At 38.7% G+C, this 6000-nt stretch overlaps 1 long non-coding RNA gene across 12 annotated transcripts in view; it reads left to right on the top strand.

Annotated features, from left to right (window-relative positions):
* Positions 1-6000, top strand: part of LOC144037480 (uncharacterized) — a 70105-nt gene that overhangs the window by 25360 nt on the left and 38745 nt on the right. For 11 of the 12 annotated variants that reach the window (XR_013288910.1, XR_013288912.1, XR_013288918.1 and 8 more), the window contains 2 exons: positions 4572-4738; positions 4852-4939. This is a non-coding gene — a long non-coding RNA (uncharacterized LOC144037480). The remainder of the gene's footprint in view (positions 1-4571; positions 4739-4851; positions 4940-6000) is intronic. The other variant, XR_013288914.1, reaches the window with a different exon arrangement.

The raw sequence follows: 6000 nt of genomic DNA, 5'->3' as shown, positions 1-6000 counted from the left end.
TAATTAATATTATTTATTAAATATTTCATACAGATAAAAAGAAATATATACACAAGAATGCAGGATGCCCAGTGGAGGACAATGTGGTGCTTTTCTTATTTTATAAACTATATATATTTTAAATATAACAGTACGTCCGTCCGTGATTCTTCTGAATCAGAATCAAAATCAGATCAGCCATTATTGGAGAGTTACAATTGTTTTAGATTATTTCGTTGGTTAGTTTTTATTTTGTTTTGAGTATTGTTTTTTTAAATTCAATTAGTTTTAATTAGCTCTTGGAGTGGGTTTAGTTAGTTGTGTGTTTTACGTTTTTATTAGCTTTAGTATTAGTTTTAGTTTTTTTCATATATAGAGTATTTGTTGAGTGAAAGATGAAAAAAGTCACAATAAGTATTGTGTAATAAATTAAACTACAATTCCCAAATGACTGTTTGACTTTTATAAGTAATAATGAAATATTTAAAGTAAACACAGAAAGCTAATGTATGAAATGAATTGACAAATTTTCGCTAATATTATATTTAATTTTAGTTAGTTTTATAAACATAAAATGTTTCAGTTGATTTTTGTTGTTTATGCACTCTTATTTTTTTTAAATTTTATTTTGTTAATAAAAATGTTTTTTCAATTGTATTATACAATACAACAAAATTCGAGGATGTGACTCCTTTGGGCCTATATGCATAAATAGAAGAAGAAAAATAAACTACAAAAATAAGATTTGTCCAGTAAGGGCTGCAGAAGATGATTGCGCATGTGAGGAAATGTGTTTGGCACATTGTGGTCAGGCACAAGTGCATTGTGGGATCAATGTCCACACCTCATCCTAAATTATTCATCCTGTCAGCTGGCCTGCCCGCCATCTTCCCCGTAAAGCGCTGACTGAGAGCTTCATCCTCACAAGCCCAACCATCCCCACGGATACCCCCTCTTCATCCCTCCTCCTCCTCCTCAGCCATCACTTCCTGCTCTCTCTCCCCCTCGTTATCTCCACTGTCATTCGCTCATTTGCGACCTCACTCCTCGCGTGCCTCCCGAACTTGTCCCGGCTTTTCATCCGTCTTCCGCTCGCATTCTTCACTGTCTTCTCATTAGAACTCCACTCCCACGGATTCACTTTCTAATTCTTCCCTTGTATTCAGACTTGCCCAATCACTACCCACTCTTGACAACCCCCCCCCCCCCCCTAGGTAAGGCCATGATGCTGCTGACTAAGATTATAATGCATTGGCTTTGTATGATGTTTGTTTGTGGCTGTGAGGCCTTGGAAGACCGCCATAGTGATCTCCCAGAGGTTGAGAGTGTGTCCATTCATCCTTATGCGTATGCATGCGTGCACATGATCAACTCTGAGAGCCCCCGTGTGTGTGTGTTGCGTGTGTGATTCGGTAATTGTGACATGCCTCATACATCATAGCTCGAGCCAGTTTGATTACAAGCACAGGGGCCCGGTGATTAATTGTTGGATTCAGCTTCCTCGCCCGAGTTGTGACACTCGGTCACAGAGCATCTGTACTGACACCCCCTGCACAACCCTACACACGCACACACCTTGTATACCCCCTGCCTTCCCCCTCAAATCCACCCCAACACCTTCTCTCCTCTTCTTCTGTCCAACACTCACTCTAGCTTTCCCTTTGTTTCCTCACCCTTGCCTTACCCCAAGCATCCATCGCAAAAATGGTAAAAGTTACCTTCACCTTTGCAGCCCCCATCCCTCATCCCCTCCTAACCTTTCCTTTTCAAGCCGTCTGGGCAACCCTCAGCTTCTTATTAAATCTATCCTCACACTTTTGACCTTCTCACCTTTAGCTTTACTCCCCAGCAAGCTAAAACAAGCCCTTCCGTTACATTGTACAACTCTATGCCTAATTGTGCAGCTCTTCCATCCATTTTCTACACAGTAGAAAGCCAATCACTGCTCACTACACCCGGGACTGGTCACCAGCAAATTGCAGGGCAATTGTGAAGAGGGCAATGAGTGACTCCAAACAAAAACAATATTTTAAGTGCAATATATTAGAGATCAATACAGCCGTAAATAATTGCACCCTACAAAATAAATCAACTTTATGAACCCTAGTAAGGAAGGATTGAGAATGTTAAAACCCATTTTGCATCGTTGTACCTCTCACACACATTTTAAAAGAGCTTTAACTAGGGATGTCAATATTGGTGCGTTAATTTAAAGTTCCTTTAATGCCACAAAAAAAAATTTAACGCACGATTAATGACCGCCCCTTACTTGGAAAGCCTGTATTGGGGGAATTCCAATTGCAACGCAGCAGGCATGTCCACGTCCAAATTTAGCAGTAATACATTTAATAATAATGCATATTTTTGTGGATACTGGGGGCAAGTTGTATTTTACCATTTGGAAAATGTGCAGAATTTCACAAGTTACTTCATTAAAGATTAAATAGCTCTTAATATGAAAAGAAAAAAGCACTGAGCTGTCACCAGCGTCTTACAAATGCAATGATACCATCTAGTGGCAGAAAAAAGACAACACAAATCAATATCAGTACATCTTTTTCATTAGAACTCAATTGTATGAATTGTTATGAAATTACTGTACCAATGACTAAAAGATTTACCCACATTTATATTAGTTCAACATTTTTCCCACTTTTATGTTTACAAGCGTATAAAAATTTAAAGAAAAAAGTAATCATTGTACATTTTATTGTACATTTAGAACACGTGAAAATTTCACATAATCGTGAGTCAACTATTGAAGTCATTTGATTAATTCCGATTAGACATTTTAATCGTCTGACACCTCTAGTTTAAACTCATTAAAACACGCTTTTAAAAGTACGGCTTAGTTGGCGCATGGTCTCACACTCTCGCTCGCACAGTTCTCCAAATAAGAGGCAAAGTGTGCTTGCCTCAAGCTGTTTAACTGTCACTCCCAGAAGAAGATTCGCATAAGTCTGCCACATAAAACAAAAGATAATTAAAGTAGTCTATTAGAACGCCATGTAATTTAAACTAATGAAAGTCCACTAGCTTAATACTAACATGTAATGCAAACTTGGCATAGATAATATGGTAATTATGAAAATTGAAAAAACAGCTACTTTAGCATGCAACCAGAAAATGCAATATAGCAATACTCACAAACCTACCGCTGGCCTTGTACTTTCAAAATTGTCACTTTTCAGAAGACCCCCAAAATAGCATTTTTGTTCAACCATTAACATTAAATCATCAAAAAGAGCAAGCTAGTTGCGCACATAAATTTGGTCATAAATATGTATTTAAAAAAAACGATATAAATAAATAAAACACCCATATGTATAGACTGACTGAAAAATACAATAATTTTACCAAATTGTGACTTCTGAGGTTTCGGCCCGACGCCAGCGATATAGTCTCTTCGCTCAATGTTTATTACTGCATCTTAGTAGGGGACCTTCTCTGCCTGCTCTTCTTGCTCTTAATTACACTTCATGTACATACAATCAGTGCTTCCTGGCATGTTGTGACAGGAAGGCAACTTTAAATTTAGGCTTTCCTCTTCAGTTTACCGGTCTTTATTAACATATAAAAAAGATCACCACAAACATATTTTTATGTTGTTCTTGTTGTTCATGCTATTTTTAAAAAACATTTTTTATTGGATCTCCTTCCAATATCCAGGTGTACCTCGCAGTGTTCTCAGTCCTGAGAGAACCCCAAATTGGTCGGTCCAGATAGTAGATGAGCTCCAGCTGACACCAGGCCAGCTTAACCGAGCAAACTGAGAAGTGCAGGTGTCACATTGCCATGGTAGTCACTAACCCAATTACACCTGGAACACGGGGGACACACCCTCAACTGCGTAAACAACATGACTACAAACACACACAAGATTTGAGTGAAAGAGCATCAAAGGGCAGCAAAAAAAAGAGGACAAACACAGATAGCTTCTCAGCACTCAGTGTGTGCGTGTGTGTTCTAATAGCGTTTAATGCCCAGACTAATGGTTTCAGTAGGGATTCCTTGTGTGGAGTCTGAGTAGAGGCTTGGGCTGAGTGCTGGCAGGCAATCCCTCATCCTGATACCACATGGAGCCGAGAGCCAGGGGAGCGTCCAAGCTCTATGCTGGCTTTCTCACTGATGCGCTGCCTTCCGTTTCTGACTGACTCTCATCCCCCACGTGTCTTTATCACACTACAGTAGTCTTCTTATCTTACTTATGCACGTCAAGTTTGTCCTCATGCCTTAGCCGTAAATGACAAAGGAAAATCTGTCAAGCTTTTAGTTTGTTTTCCGTTAAAGATTTAACCTAGTAAAAAAAAAAAATTGTTACTACAATAAACATGTGGCTGGTGAGTCACACCTGGTTGCACAAAGTAAAACCTATCATCCACAAATTGGTCCCTAGCACTCAAAAGACACTTTATCGGATCTTATGAGGCATCACCGACTGGTATCATCTCACTAACGTCCCTCTGTCGCCTCACATTTCCGCTGCTCATGTCTGAGAAGCGTCTCGTCGGGCCTGAGTGGCGTCGGACCATGCTAACCAGCGTGACGCTATCGGAAGCTAATAAATCATCTGTGGGCTTTTTTTTTTGCAGATTTATTTGGACTGTAATGAAGACGCGATGGGCTCGGGGCTGTACCCGGCGGCGACTGGGTGACACTGATGAATGGCTGAAGGTGCGCTCACTGCAGTCAGGCAGGAGAGAGATGACTGTCAGCTTGCTGCACTGCACTGTGGATGTATGAGTGTGCATGCCATAAGGTAGGCATCTAAATGTAATTATTATTATTGCATTAGGGCAAAAAAAAAGTGGTCACCCTTATGTTTGTAATCAGTTCTGTCAATAAGAGATGTGTATAATTCTGTTACTCTAGTACAGGGGGCTGCAACCTGCGGCTCTGGGGCCACATGTGGCTCTTTAGTACCTCTCCTGCGGCTGCCTGTGGAGCTAAAAAAGAAAAAGTACGAATTAATATTTTTTAATCTATATTTACTTTTTTTTTTTTTTTAGATGAAACATTCTTTAAAATAATTACTGATTTAGATAAATATAAATAAATAATTAAATATTAAAAAATGTCAGAGTATATGTAAGTTGCCAGAAAAAGGTGACAAAAACATTAAAAATAGATGAAAAAAACGAAAAATTTCCCTTTTTTTAAAAAAAAGACAGGAAAGAAAATGTCCAGAAACAAAAGAAGAAATCCCCCAAATTACCATAAATTTGCCCAAAATGTCTGAAAATTTATTGCAAAAAAGGCAGAAAAAAAAAAAAAGGAAGGAGGCAGAAAATTACCATAATATATCCATAAAAATTGTGAAAAATGTCAAAAATTTTACAGAAAGGCAGAAAAGTACAAATGTCTGAAAAAGTAAGTCTGAAAAATTACCGCAAAAAAAAAAAAACAACAACCAAAAAATGGAAGACAAAGGGTAGAAGAAAATGATTCTCAAAGTATTGGTTGCTGCATATTTTCTGTTATGGTGCAGCTCTAATTAACTCTTGGGCTTTTTTTTGGCAACCTCTATAGTATGTGACACAAGTGTAGCTCCTACTTTTTAATGTTTCAGGTGTGGACATTTGAGTGTCTGTGTTTTTGTTTTTTTTTTTTTTTAGTAAAGGAGTCTTAACAGTTGTTCTACTTTTACCAGTTGCCACCTCTGTTAAAATAACTTTTTATATAGAATCTCATTAGATTGTTCTGGTGTATTTAATGACGTGACCAGTATGTTTATAACGTTTCCACGCATCTTCCCATCAATCCCTCTTATTTATTGCCACTGTTTGTACACAGTGAGAACCCACCATGAGTTGTCTCCTCTATGGCTGGCACACACAGCGATAGGACCGATAGCGCACTGGTCCCTTACGTGTGCTACCATACTTACCCTTCCTTCCATCTTCATCACTTCCTCTCACACACTTTGTTACACTCCTTCACTCTACCTCTCCGCCCAATTCCTACTCCCTCGCAAAGCTGTCTGTCACTTACCGACTGCACAAATCTTTATTACATTCTCTT

The sequence above is a fragment of the Vanacampus margaritifer genome, chromosome 17, assembly GCF_051991255.1.
Source record: "Vanacampus margaritifer isolate UIUO_Vmar chromosome 17, RoL_Vmar_1.0, whole genome shotgun sequence".
Taxonomy (NCBI): domain Eukaryota; kingdom Metazoa; phylum Chordata; class Actinopteri; order Syngnathiformes; family Syngnathidae; genus Vanacampus; species Vanacampus margaritifer.
Note: the sequence above shows the minus strand (reverse complement) of the source record. Positions and strands in the feature narration are given on the sequence as shown.